General features: G+C 42.3%; 1 pseudogene; it reads left to right on the plus strand.

Moving 5' to 3' along the window:
- Positions 1-6,354: 6,354 nt before the first annotated feature.
- LOC110194818 (R3H domain-containing protein 2-like) overlaps positions 6,355-15,151 on the plus strand; it is an 85,501-nt pseudogene continuing 76,704 nt past the window's right edge.

Genomic DNA, 15,151 nt, shown 5'->3' on the forward strand with positions numbered 1-15,151 from the left:
CCCTCTCCTCCTCCTCCTCCTCCTCCTCCTCCTCCTCCTCCTCCTCCTCCTCCTCCTCCTCTCCTTTCAGCAGGATTTCCTCCGTTCAAAAAAAAAAAAAGAAAGCAACCAACAACTGTGGCCGCCGAGACCACCTCTCAATCCACTCCTACTGGGGTCGCTCAGGAACTCCGAGGGTGGAGAGGGGCGGGTTCGCAGTCAGACTGACAGGTTGAGGACTGTGCCCTGGTCACCCTTCAGCAAAGCCCCTGTTCTGGGGGTGCGGTGAGTGGAAACGAGACACCACTTTACCCAGGGAGAGAGAGAGAGAGTGAGAGAGAGAGAGAGAGAGAGAGAGAGAGAGAGAGAGAGAGAGAGAGAGAGAGAGAGAGAGCTGGAGACAGAGGGCGAGAGAGGAATGGGGGAGGGGAAGAGAGGGAGGGAGGAGGGAGGCAGAGGGAGGGAGGAAGGAGGCAGAGGGGGGAGGGAGAGGGAGGGGGAAAGGAAAGGGGGAAGAGAGATGTGAGAGAGAGACAGAGGAGAGAGAGAGAGAGAGAGAGAGAGAGAAGAGAGAGAGAGAGAGAGAGAGAGAGAGAGAGAGAGAGAGAGAGAAGAGATGAAGGAAGGAAGGAAGGAGAGAAAGTTAGAATTATGACTAGATGCTACAGGGAACGCACTCTCATGTTTCCCTCAGGGGACAACCAGGTGGTCTGCCCATGCCCCAACAGCACCATCTGGTGGCCCCTGCATCCCACTACTCTCCTCTATCCCCCTCAGGCTTGTACCCCTCTCCCCCCCTTCTATGTCCTTCCCATGATCAAGAGGTCTGAAATTCCTTCATCAGATCCCGGTCTCCTTTCCTTCCACTACTTCCTAGGCCTTCCTCCTCCAAAGCCTATTTTTAGTCTCAGACAGGACCAGCCCTTCTTTCCAGCTTCTCAGTACTTTACCCCAGGCCATTTCCCCTGCTCAGGCTATACTCTGCTCCTTTCTACCCCTTAATGAATCAGTTCATCTCTACACTATGCTCTGTTCTTGAACCTTGTCTCCTTTTGGGGAATACACCTTGCCAGATCTTGACCCCTGTATTGCTCCCACCATCAGGCTTTTATGCTCCTATTTATGAGCTGCTGAATGGAGCTGGAAGAACTCAGCCAACAGTGCTGACTGGCTCTACTACAAGTGTACGTTTTCTAATCTCGACTGACTCTTCTTTTGTACCTCTGTAAATTATTTTCTATCCCACTTTACATATGAGCTGTTCTAAACTTCCTCTTTTCTCTCCAAGCCTCCCTCTCCTACTGTCTTAGTTGAGGTCTTCACCTATTTTACTGAAAAAATTAAGTTCATTCATTGGAGGTTCCTTCTTCCCTCCTCACCTTACAAGCTCTTGATATCATCTCCTACCATTTTCCTTTACTCTGATAATGAGGTATTCCTTCACTTCAGCAAGGCCAATCCCTCTACATCTGCCCTTGATTCAAATCCCTCCTGTCCTGTGTTGGAAATTGCTCACTACTATCATCCTTCCTCTCTAATCTTCAGTTTCCTTCAAAATCCATGAAAAAGTCAACATCTACATTGAAGCTACAACTGATATCTCTACTTACATTTGTTTCCTCTTACTTTCCTCTAAACTTCACAAAATCTGAATTCTGACCCCATCATTCAACTGAAATTGCTCTCTCCAAAGTTAGCAATGATCTCTTATTTGCCAAATCCAACAGCTTCTTCTCAATCCTCATCCTTCTTGACTTCACTGAAGCATTTAATGCTGTTGACTACCCTTTCCTTTTTAATACTTTCTTCTTTCTGGGTTTTCATGACCTTGCTTTCTCCTGATTCTCGTACCTGGGTGACTGCACTTTCTTAGTCACTTTTGTTGATCCATTATCTGTGTCATGCCCACTAACTGGGACAGGAATCTAAAGCTCTGTCCTATACCTTCTTTTTTCTCTTTATACTTTCTTACTTGGTGTCCATATCAGCACCTTTTTGTTCAATTATCATATTAATGCTGATGCCTCCCAGATCTATAGACTAGTACTAGTCTTTTTTCCTGAGTGCTAATCCCAAACCACCAGCTGTTTATTGGATATTTCAAAGTGGCTGTCGTATGGGGCTCTCAGATTCTAAGTGACCAAAACAAAATTCATTATCTTTCTTCCCAAATCCACCACTCTTCCAGACTTCTGTTTGATCGCTTGTAGTTTAGACTACAAGCTCCTTGAGGACAAGAGCTAGATCTTATTCATCCTTGAATTGTGCCCCACAGCACCTAGCACAGAGTCTAGCATGTAAGTCATTTGATAAATATTTGTTCAATTAATGAATGACTAACGGTCTCTTTATTTCCCACTACATGAAGCGTATTCATTCTAACCTCTAAGAACTCACTCATTCGATTCCCCCTTTCCTGGAATGCCCTCCCTCTCCAAACCATATCCAGCTAACAGCTTCTCTGTTACTGTCAAGGATGTTGCATTCCTTCAAGTTACCCAGGTTCAAAACCTCTGTGTTCAAAACTCCATCCTCTTACTCCTATTCACTCTACATATCCAATTAAGTGCCAAGTCTTGTCATTTCTATATCTCCATCACTTGCATATGTCCCTTCCTGTCCACTCACACAGCCATTACCATAGTTTAGTTCCTTAATACCTCTCATCTAGACTATTGAAATAGCTTACTATTTGGTCTCCCTACCTCAAGGCTCTTCCCACTCCAATCAATCTCCCATACAGCAACCAAGGAAAATCCACAGTTATTATGATATCACTCTTCTTCTCAATAAACTTCAATGTCTCCTCATTACCATTAGGTTCACATACATAAACCCCTCTACCTGCCACGTGAAGCTTTTCACAATATGATCCCTTCCGCCTTCCATTCTTCTTTCCATTTGTTGTTACTGTTCAGTCATGTCCGACTCTTCAGAACCCCATTTCTTGGCAGAGATACTGGAGTGGTTCGCATTTCCTTTTCCAGCTCATTTCAGAGAGGAGGAACTGAGGCAAACAGGGTTAAATGACTTGCCCAGCTGTAAAGTGTCTGAGGTCAGATTTGAACACAGTAAGACGAATCTTCCTAATTCCAGGCCAGGTACTGTGTACACTATGATGCCACCTAGCTGCCCCCTTTTTTACATTATTCCCTACCACACTCTCTAATCTAACCATACTGACCATTCACAAATAAGATGCTCCTTTTCCTATCTCTGTGTCCTTATACTGGCTATCTCTCATGCCTGGAATGTACTTCCTTCTCTCTGGAAACCCTAGTTTCCTTTATGACTCACCTTGTGTCACTTTCTAAATGAAATTTTTCTTTCCCAGCTCCCCCCAGCTCCCCAGAGGGAGTGCCTTCCTCCCCAAAAAATTCTTCAGTTCATCTTTTAAAAATTTAATTTGCTTTATTAAAATTTTCCTAAGTCTAAACAATCAACAAAAAAGTTAAATCAAGCCCTGTTTTGTGGTAATTGCCAATTTCTGAAGTGTAAATGCACAAAAATTTAACAATCACTTAGCTGGTTAGAGCTGACTATCTAGCACACCCATTCTTTTTTTTTCTTTCAGTTCATTTTTGTATATATTATGCATATGCTTACATTTGTACATATCATCTCCCTCATCAGAATATAAGCTTCTTGAAGTTAAAGACTATTTCATTTTTCACTTTGTAGCCCCAGTAATTATCACAGTGCCTAGCACATCATAAGAATGTGTTTATTTATTTAATAAATGTTTATTGATTGATCTTTCTTTTTCATGCTACTTGAAATCTCTCGGGAGGGTAGTTGATTATGGGTATTGTGAGTTAGGACATAATGGCTGGCACAATAAACTTTCAGGAAGTAGCTGCTGGGTTCTCTGAAGTCCACATGTGGCCACACTTGGCCTTGAGGCTGAAGATTCCCCACTCCTGCTCTAGGCTTAAAAAATTCAATCACTTGACAAGTCTATAGTGAGTACCTACTCAGTCCTGAGCTTGATGAAGGGGGGGACATTGTGGGGTGAGGGATGAAGTAAGGATAACAGAGGAAATATTTCTCAGGTCCTTTCCTTTAGGGATATCACAGAGTGGTTGGAGGGACAAAAGTAGAACATATAAACCAAAAGCAAACAACACAAGATGATAAGTAATTAAGTATTTGGATTGTGCGGTATAGATAGCAAATGCTATAGGAATTTAGAGGACAGGGAAACAAGGGAAGCCAAAATCATTCAGGAAAGCTTCCTAAAGAAGGTAGGATTCTAGCTGGATATGGTTTGGAGAGGGGCATTTTGGGAAAAGGGAAATTGCATGAGTAAATTCTTAGAGGTTAGAATGAGTGTGCTTTGTGTGGGGGTCAATAAAGAGACCAAGCTAATCATTCATTAATTTAGCAAATATTTATTAAATGGCTTATGTGCAAGACCTTGTGCTAGGTGCTGTGGGGCATGATGCAAGGATGAATGAGACCTAGTCCTTGTTCTCAAGGAGTTTGTAGTCTAGACTACAAGAGTTCAAATGTATGCCAATTACTATAATACCAAGGTGGAATTTATTAAGTGCTGTCAAGAGAGGTACAAGGGATCTTAGGAATTCAGAGATAAAAGATCATATCTGGTTGAAGTGATCAAGGAAGGCTTTCTGGAAGAGAAGACATTTGACTAGAATTGAGAATGAATACAGTTTGAACAGGCAGAATGGAAGATAGAAAGAAAAAGCACTAGAACACTGAAGGAGGAAAGAAAACCCTGAGACTTTGCAGCACAATTAGGATTTGGGAAATAAGGCTATATAGGCAGGTAGGTTGCCAAACTCTTTTGAATAGTTGCAGATCTCTTCCAAGAAACTCTGCAGTGTCGAGGAGCTTGATGCAACCAGTATGAAGTTATCTTCAAATAGGCATCTAACAGACCTAACTATCCATAGAGATTCCGTCTTTGGTTTGGACTCTGTGCTGGTTCTCATCTATAACACTGGTGAACACCTTTGGTTAATATATGTGTCCCTGGCCTACGCTTCATTTATGATCATAGGATTGTTGCATAAGATCATTTCTGCTATTGTATCTGTCAGAGAATCTTGAATGATTTTGATGTAGGGATAGATAATACCTTGTTGGAAGAAAGTCTATATTTCCTCTACCAAATTAAATGCTTTTTCAAATCAGCAAAGGAATAGCATGGTGCAATCTTGTCATCTTTACATCTTTCAGTCAGTTGTGGAGTGGTAAAAATGTGTTCCTCTGTGGAATATCACTTGCAAAAATCTGTCTCCTAGAAAATGTCCTTTATACATGTATTGATGATTCTCAAAAAAATTTTATGTAGATGGAAATGTAGGCAGATAAGTTAGTATCTGATGTTAGTTGCCAGTGTTCCCTTGATCACTTAAAAAAAACATTAGTAAAATCTGAGGGTTTTTTTTCACACCTCTGCTATATCCCTATTCTTTAAATACCTTGTGAAGTGATCCTTCAGTGCTACTCAACCACTTAAAAGCATTTGGTCTGACTATCTATATAGGAAAAACCAAGTGGATGAAAAATGTTTATTCCCTAGATTATAACACAAAGATGAATGGACAGCCTGTAGAGCACATCTATCGATATATCTATCTGTAATGGACAGGAAAATGAATTGGAACCATAACTAAAAGGAAAGTAGGAAGGCAGGCTAGACTGCCTTCAGGAAATTTCAAAGCATCTTTAATGATACAAGATTTCCACCAGAAACAAAAGCTCATCTTTTTAATATCAATAGTCTTTTGGCTGTAAGACACGGATTAAAAATGAGTATCACACAGATCAATGGAAAATTGGATATGAGTATCATGCAGAGGACAATGGAGCTAAGCACAGTGAATAGAAGAAGGGTATAGTGGTACGCCATAAATATTTAACAACTAGTTCTAGGGAAAAAAAATTATGCACTTTTAAGTTTAATCTGCATTATTAACATTTTCTTTATTGTTTTCATTCATTCATTCAGTATTCAATAAACATTTATTAAGCACCTACTATATACCAAGCACTGGTACACAACTGGTACAAGTTCTGGGTACACAAAAAAAGAGAAAAGACAACAAAAAAATAAATCAAGCCTGCTCCCATTGGAAATTTAATAGTTGGCTTTCTTGAGCAGTATGAGCTTCCCACAATCTGGGAAGGGTGCAACATGTAACAAATGAGGGACTTAAAAAAAGAATATTGGCTATCATGAGACAAAGGTGTGACTGAAAGAGAAGAAGATGGGCTGGTCATATGAGAGTGAGAAATAACAGATGGAAATTTGGAGTGCTGTCTTGGTACCCTTGGGGTATCAAGAGGAAAGCAAGGAAAGCCTCTGACATGTTGATTGGACCCTCTGGGATGAACTCATAGGAGGCCATGGACAAGAATCTTGTAGAATGGGCAGGTATGGGGTGTCTTGTGATTTGCAGCATTGAAGGTGACATCCAAATGGATGTGATCATAGATACATTTGGGTATTTGAGGCAGGATGAGACATTGTAAAGAGGCTTGAATGCCAGGCTGAGGATTGTAAAATTGCTGAAGTTAGAAATGGGGAGCCACTGAAAGATTTAAGCTTTGAAGTGATTGATAAAGTAGCATTGAAGTAAGATTAGGCTGAGCAAGATGGTTTGGAGACGGGGCAGAAATTGCTAAGGCCAAAGAAGCCCCTTGACTCAAGAAGGCTGATGAACAGCAATCTTGTCTTAGATACCTGATGATGCATAATTTCACTTATTTGCCTGGTAGATTATCCATCAAACTTGGGCATTTTCAGTCTGTGATTGTGGCTGAGAAGAGAATATCTTTTGACTCCCTGACTCTCTAAAATTTTCAGGTCTACTCAGCTCTGAGCCCAGACTCCCTGCTCAGGCCTATGCTTTTTTTTTTTTCTTCTTAAAGCCCCTCAAAGGGGTTGACAGAACCATAAGCACTGGATAAACCATGTGTTGAAAAGGAGCAGAGAAGATTCAGGGATCAGGTTGCTGCCCTGGGGAATTCAGTTTCCTGAGTATGAATCTAGATTATGCCACTGTTTTTCCCAAAGCAAAGTCTATAGGATGCTTACTTAACTACTGGAGGAAGGAGCCCCAGAAAAGACAACGTAAGGATTAAGATCTGAGAGATCTGATATGTGAAACGTCCTCAATCTACATAATCCTTGGTCCTCTCTGGCTGACCTTTTCACCCACTCAGGCCAGGGTTTTAGAGGTGAAAGAAAAATTATTGAATTCCCTAAGACTTGACTCTCTTATGATCATTATAAACAATAACAGATATGACCTAATTTTCTACAGAATAACCTGAACTCCTACCACTTGTAGTCCTTCTATGCCCTTCTAGTCCCCTTCCCCTACTCTCATTTCTAGAGGCCAGACACATTCTGACGTATTATCAGTAGCGTGGTTTACATTTAAAGTATCTCAGGTGGTTGAGTTAGGCCAAGTCCAAGACTAACTGTCTCTGAATGTATATGTCCAATAGAATATGATCTCCTTGAGGACAGGGACAGCTGTGTCTCTAGAACAATGTTTGGCAGCCAGTCAGTTAAGTATTTATCAATTGCCTGCTGTGTTGGAGACACTGCTAAACTCTAGGGATACAATCAGAGGTACAAATAGCCCTTGCACCCAAGGAGTTCACATTCTAATGGGCGAGAAGATAGTAAGCCAGTCATAGCTCTGTAGTTCTTGCAGGTACAGGTTAATCCTCATGGTGGTCATCTCCTCCTTTGAGAAACAGTGTATATGCTGTATAAACCTCTAGCAGCCAAGTCTGGAAATGTCCATCTCTCAGAATAGCTGATTGCCAGTCACAGACCTGTGGTCAGGGAAGAAACAGAAAGACAGAAGGAAGGCAGCCAGGATCTCAGGCTCACCTATGTCAACTTGCTGCCATATTTTGAGCTGTGGGTTATCACTGCTTTTGCCATTAGGGGGAGGGTGGGGAGGGTTCCCTTTTCCCAATGGCTGGAAGTTCAAAGGAGAGACTGACAGATTCCCAAAGAGTAGAAGTGAGAGAGGTAGATTCATTTCTCTTCAAGCTCCTTTTATAGGCTACTTACTAAGTGGGGAAGCTACTCTTGGCTTTGTCACCTTTAATGCAACCCTAGTCCTGGGGCCAGTTAGGAATTTATGTGTCTCATGAGCCCTTTAGCAATAGATACTAGGTTCAGTTGTGGAGCAGTCTAGCCTCTAAATACTGTTAAGGCTTTTTTTTTTCTCTGCTCTTTTCACTTCTACCATAGATTGCCTTCTAGACTGGAAATGTCCATCTAAATATCTCTGTTTGGTCAACTATGTTCAAGGAAAGAAACACAAAGAAGAAAAGGTAGCCAGGGGCTTGAGACCCCAACTTAGGATCACCTAGACTAGCATATGCTCTTGTTACTGTGTGCAAGCAGCTGCCATAAATGCCAGGAGAGAGAGGAACCTCCTTACTCATTATGAGAGAGAGTTCCCCACAACATGTTCTGAAGACAGAAAAAAGAGAACAAGAGTAGAAATTATCTCTACATTTAAAATCTACTGAGTGGGCAAGTCTTCCTGACTTAATGTCCAATCTCTTTTGATGTATTCCCCTTCCTCTGCTGCCATCACAGGGTCTAAAGGATACTTTTGTTAGTCCAAAGCACCACGTCCTTCAGTGCTAAGCATGGGTCCCTAGAAATAGCCAGAGAGGTCCCTCTCATGCTCCATGGGGTAGACACTAAAAGTTTGTTGCCTCATACTCTCAATTCCAAACCCAACTGCATAGGTATATTACTAAATTTCCAGAATCTCTGTCTCTTTCTCTTTCTCTTGCTCTCATTCATGCCCCCAACCTAAGTGCTACTGGGGAAAATCACTTTCCCTTTGTGTTAATTTGTTCTCTCAAATCTCAAACCACTTACTCAGATTTTGAGGGAAAAAAAATCATGGTAAATAACCATTTAGTTTAATAGCTGATTTAAGTTACATAGAAATACAAGTGAACATTAATGAGACTAAAGATTCCAAATGTAGGCTATATGGAATGGCTATAGTCAAAGGGACAAATATCTTTTTTTCCTTCAACACCCCTATTCCCACTGGTCATAGGAGGAACAGGAAGTGAAATGATAAGATGAGTAAAGGGGAGCTGAGGTTTCCCAGGGCAACATTCCAGGGAGGAAAACAAAAAAACACTGGAGTTATAGATTGGATTCTAGGCTTTTCACTGAGCACATCTGGGACTTATCGTGTCCTTTGGCCAGCTCAGGTCTACCTGTATCTGATTTGCATCTGGTCAGCACCTTGTTTTGCCTTCTGATCACCTCAAATCCAGTGTCCTCAACTGAGTAATATTGTTAGGTGATCCCTGTTGATGTGTCCCGACAAACTAGACCTGCAGCTTCCTAATCAACCTGAACACTTCTAGACTTTGGTTCTCCTGTATCTGAGTAATGACATTTCTGGGGAAAGGTAATGGAGTATGGGGCACTGAGGAGATCAGGAAGTACCTAAAGTAGGAGGTGTAATCCAAGCTGAGCTTTGAAAGGAACTAGGGCTTCTAAGAGGCATAAATGAGGAGGGGGTACATTCCAGGCACTAGGAACATGGAACATAATGTGTATGAGGAATAGCAAGGCTATTTTGGCTAGACCAAGGAGTGTGTGAAAGGGAGTGATATAGACTTAGGTTGGAAGGTGGGTTAGAGTCAAGTTGTGAGGGACTAAAATTCATTTTAAAGGGAATTCCCATTCAAAATGATAAAAACATAAAAAGGTTTGGATGCATAAAGCTTTTATTGGTAAAAATATTGTACTAATCAGTAGAAGCCCCATACTTCTAAGGATGTCTCTTCCTTCTAGAGAGCTGGAGCTGTCTTTCTTTTGGCCTTAACTTGCAAATTGCCACTTAGATCCCTGGTCAGCTGCTATTTGAAGGAAATAGGGTAGAAGCTGGGAGTGATTCTTCTCCAAGGTCAGGGAAGATTCCAAAGTAGTTTTACAGGTTCCTACAGAACCCATCTTCTTCCTAGCTTTTGACTTCCAAAGCTGTTCCCTGGGGAGAGATTGAATTTGCACTAGAGATTCAGGGGGGAGATTTCAGATAATTCTATTTAGGTTCACATTTTCTCTGGTGAGATGGGGTAGAGTTGTCTTGTTGAGAGAGAGAGGATGCCCTGCCACCCAGGCCATCAGATGAACAGGAATAAGGGGATGAGCAATCACAAGCGTCTGGCTTTTGCTTCTCTTAAACATGTAGAGCAAGAAACCACTAGCAACAGATGCCTGGGCACAACTGAAGAGGGGAAAAGGGGGAGGGAAGGAGAGAGAGAGAGAGAGAGAGAGAGAGAGAGAGAGAGAGAGAGAGAGAGAGAGAGAGAGAGAGAGAGAGAGAGAGAGATTCAATAAAGCCCAGAAGAGGTCACCATAGTAACAGAAATCAGCTCCACTCTGAGGATCCTGTAGCCAGGGAAGGAGATAAAATGTTTTCTATCGATTGCTGTCGAGAAAGTCATTGGTGATAAGCTCCTCTGAGCCAAGATGGAGCAAATGGGGGGGATCTGGGCTCTATGGAGAAAGAGGCTTTAGACAATCAGCCCCCCTCTGTCTGGGATTGGAGGAGCTGAGAGGATCAATACTTCATCTGCCTCCCATGTAGGTTTCCTTATTCTCACCAGTTCTTGTGTGTGTGTGTGTGTGTGTGTGTGTGTGTATGTGTGTGTGTGTGTGTGTGTGTGTGTGTGTGTGAGAGAGAGAGAGAGAGAGAGAGAGAGAGAGAGAGAGAGAGAGAGAGAGAGAGAGAGCTGGTGTGCATGACTGAGCAGGTGAACTTAGGAATGGGGTTAGGTGGGAGGACAGTCTGTGAGCACGTCAGAATTTCCAGGAGCATAACCTTGAGCATCTGGAATTGTAATATTGGGAAACAAAGGTGATGGTAGAACCTGAGGTATCAGAAGAAATGAATCCAGTTCATGTCTACTGCTGACTCATTAGGGGATGTTTAGCTTATTGGTCTCAATCTTTCCTTTGTGAAATGGGAATAACAGTACCCCTGCAGTGTCTCTACAGCACAGAGCTACTCTGAGAACTCAATGATTAAAGGACAGAAAGAAGGAGGAGAAAAGGGTTGGGGGTGGGGTTCCACAGAGCAGACACTGTGTGTGTGTGTGTAGGCAAAATAGAAGATAAGCAGCTGCTTAAGGCTCAAACTAGAGGCACAAAAAAGGTACACTTTAATAGAAATACATATAATTTTTAATGCCGTAATATTCTGCTTTCCCTGGCTCTTGGGTATTTCTTTTGTGATAAATCTAAGCCACATTTTTCAGAGAAAGGATGAAGCTTCAAGTGGGTAATAGAACATAGGAGGCATAATTTTCAAACACAAGAGGGCAAAATGTTCTAACCTTGCCCACGATGCACAAATACCTTTTCTTAATTCTGAGTTCAATACTTCTTTTAGACAGAGTCTAGCTGTAAATATTTAGCAAAGCTATCTGTACACAGAACCATGGCTAGGTGGGGTGATGAGATCTTTGCCCCAGAGTGCTGAAATCTAGAAGGCACAGACTGAAGGCCTTCAGCAGGTAGAACCAACTCAACTTCGTACTTAGTTGTCAAGGATAATTAGTTAAAATAGGAAGAAATCCTCTCCCAGACCCTGTTCCCAGTGGTGGCCTCTCCTGTTGCTTCTTTGTGTCCTAAAGTTCAGGGTGTCTCCCCAAGGTCCCCCTGGTAACCTCAAATCTGTGGCTTATTTTAATTGATCTTCCTCCCAGAGCTAGAACTGGTAGTTAATCGTTCTGACTGCATGAATGTTATATTTGAAAGTATTTTTTAAAATATAATTAAAGAAAACCAAGGCTGTAAAGCCAGCCTTATGAAATCTTTCTTTTCTCTTTCAGTGACATATCTGTCAGGATTAAGTAAGAAGGAAAACAAGTTGCTGCAGATTCATCAGAGATTGCTATTCGTATTGGGAGGGGGGACCTTGGGAAGGGCTCTAGTCTTATTGGACAGTGGGGTAAGCTAAGTGAAGTAACATTTGCTGATGCAATTGGACCTCTGATTAAACTTTATTTATTGGACCAGGGACTGTTTTGAGCTGTGTGATGGTATATTCGAGTGTATATGTGTGTGTGTGTGCACGCACATCTATGTATATGTGTGTCTTTGTATATGCAAGTCTTTACAGGTGTCTGTGTGTCTAAGCCTCTGTGTGAGAGTGTGTGTGTGTGTGTGTGTGTGTGTGTGTGTGTGTAATACTTTCACCACCAGGTCAGAAGGAATGAGACTAGTATCTGCAGATCCCTTGGGGTCTGAAACCTTTCTCCACAATACGTAGGACATAGAGTCAACCAATCAATCAGTCAATCAATCAGCAAACATTTATTAAGTACCTACTATGTGCCAGTCACTGTGTTAGGTTCTGGGGATACAAAACCAAAAATAAAATGGTTCTTGCCCCCAAGGAGCTTGAATTCTGAGATTTTGGGCCAGAAGGAACATCTAAGATCCCTTTTGGCTTGAAAAGGCCCAAACACCTCTAGCCTATGATCCCATGGTCCTTTGGTCTAATCCAATCTCCTCATTTTATGGACAAGGGAAAGGTTAGGTGACTTGCCCGAGGTTACACAGGTAATAAGTTGCAAAGCTAGGAGAGGCATATGCTTAACAAAGATTTCACCATCAGTTCATTGCAAGAGCCACTTAGTCAGTGAAGAAGCTTTGTCTTTTTCTAGCTGACAGCTGCAGAAGGGCATCTGGTCCCAGTCTCTTACCTTAAAGCTTTGATTTTCACAAAATTTAAAAAAAGGAAAAACACCAAAATGTGTAAATCCCTAGTCCAGATTCTCTCCCTTTTCAGAGTCTTTGTCCTTGCTCCAGGTCTTACCTTAAAGTTCAGTAATTCACTAAATTTCTTTTATTGAGCAGAAAATGGAGAGCCCAAAGAGGGAGTTACTTGCCCAAAGTAGTACAGCAAGTTACTCAGAGCCAGGGATCTTGACTCCCAATCTACTACTCTCTCTGATATAATTAATACTTGAAGTGTGTTGTATCCTCAAGGCATGACTGGGGTCAGATGGGCAGACCTTTTTTGCAGGGTGCCCAAAATTAGAAGGTACAGCGTAGCATAGAATCTTGATGTTTCTTCATTGAATATTTGATGATATTCCTCCAAAACCTCCTCTGCAGAATGGTGTAACCTGCTTTCATTGTTTCTGGAATTGCCAGGCACCCTTTCTGATACAACCCAAATATGTAGTAGCCTGATATCCTGGCACTTTGAGATGGAGCGATACATGGTAGAGTTAGTGAATGCCTAGTGAGCAGGATATGAATATTTTGTAATTTATCTAAGTGTTCTATCTATAGGTCAGGTAATTCCCTCCTTAGGATTCCCCCTGGGCTGCAGTGATTCTGGGCCAGGCCTGAGTGCACCAATCTGGCATTTGTGAAAAGATTTCAGGAAGACGTCCCAGGAGGAGCCATCAGCAACTGTAGTGGATCAAACCAGTCCAGGAGAAAGAAATGCTGTTGAGATCTTGGACTCCCCTGGGGAGGAGACTGACTCTGTATTCCCACTGGGCATCAGCCAAGAGGAACTACGCAGAGTCAGTGGTCTGAAGCCCCTGGAGGGTATTGGAAGAGACAGTCATAGGAACCAAACCTGGTTTGGTTCCCTTCTTACTTCACAGGTGTCTGTGAACCCTTTTACCTCCTAGCAAACCTGCTTGTCTCCTTTCTGGGGTATGTAAACCTGTTTGGTTGTTAGACTTTTGATCTAGATTGTATTTGTCTATCATAAAACCCATTGGCCAGTGATTCTGACCCTGCTTAATTATTATGCCCAGCTTGTGGGGTTAGGGGTGGGTGAAAGAATACAGAAAGACATCTTTTCTAGTAGAGTCAAAGGTGTGTTTGCTCTATGGGAGCTGAGCTGGAGAACATACTTGTGTTTTTTGTTAAGCATTTGTGAACTTGCATAGGACTCACAGTGTGCTCCTAGAAAGTCTCCAACCCAACTCTCAGGAAAAACGTACTGAGAAGAAAAGTCCAGTCATTCCTCTGACAGAGCCTGAACATGTTAACCTGATAACCCTACACAATGAGATGGAGAAAGGCATGGTACTGTCATTACAATCTAGAATGTGTGTGTGTGTGTGTGTGTGTGTGTGTGTGTGTGTGTGCTCATACCCAAGCCTTCTACCAGGGAGAGTGGAAAAGTCCAAAGACAGTGAGAAACTACACAAATTCCAGCACTGACTTGGATTCCAACTCCGTGTAGATATGGATAGCCAAACCAGAGGACGCTAAGCAAACCTATGCAGTTGCCCTAGTGATTCTCATAACCACTAGGGAGAGCTGTTCAGCAAGGTTAGTCACTCGGAGATTTTCTGGGTTGCTATGGAAATGTTACTTAGCCCAATTGCATGTGCTCATGGAGTCCTCCAGTTTGGGAACCACTAGCAAATATTTAACAACAAAAACACAAAACAAACAAACAAACGAAAACTCTAATACTCTTTCTAGTTTCACTACTAGTCCAACGTCCATGCCTTTCTTTGCTGGGAAAGGTGTGTTTCTTTATTCTCCCCCCACACAACCTGTTCATAAGCAGGGTTAGAATCACTGGCTAAACTGAAGGTAACAGGGAGGAAACAAGCAAGCTGGGACATCTGGTTAAGATGGTGGAGCAAACAGTCACAGGTCCACAGAGCTCTCTCTCATAAACTCCAGCAAAGACCTAAAAATAGCATTATACTCAAGAATGTTCAAGAAATCCTATTAGAGTTTATTCAGACCAGGATTGTACAAAAAGACAATCTGGAAGGGGCCCTGTCAGATAAACCAGCATGAGGGAAGGAAACAAGATGGAAACTTGCTGACAGAGACTCATCACAGTCAGGGGACTCTGTTGTACCTGAGAGCGAGAAGACGTGGATACATGGATGAGGAAACTCTAGGTGATCAGAAACTCAGAGTGGTTGGGTGTGTACTGGAAACTGGCAGAAGTGTGTCAGTGAAACTTTAGCCCCAAACTGGGAGCCAGCAAGGATGTATTAATGTAACCTAGGGAAAGGACAAGGAACCAGCAGCAGTATGTCAGTGTAACCTCATGTATCTGATATAAAAGCTGGCAGCAGTCCAGAGAGTTGGGTGGAGAAGGGTAACCCATTTTCCCCACCCTGGCCTTCATTTAGC

This window comes from Phascolarctos cinereus, unplaced genomic scaffold (genome assembly GCF_003287225.1).
Source record: "Phascolarctos cinereus isolate Bilbo 61053 unplaced genomic scaffold, phaCin_HiC Scaffold_4;HRSCAF=312, whole genome shotgun sequence".
Lineage (NCBI taxonomy): Eukaryota > Metazoa > Chordata > Mammalia > Diprotodontia > Phascolarctidae > Phascolarctos > Phascolarctos cinereus.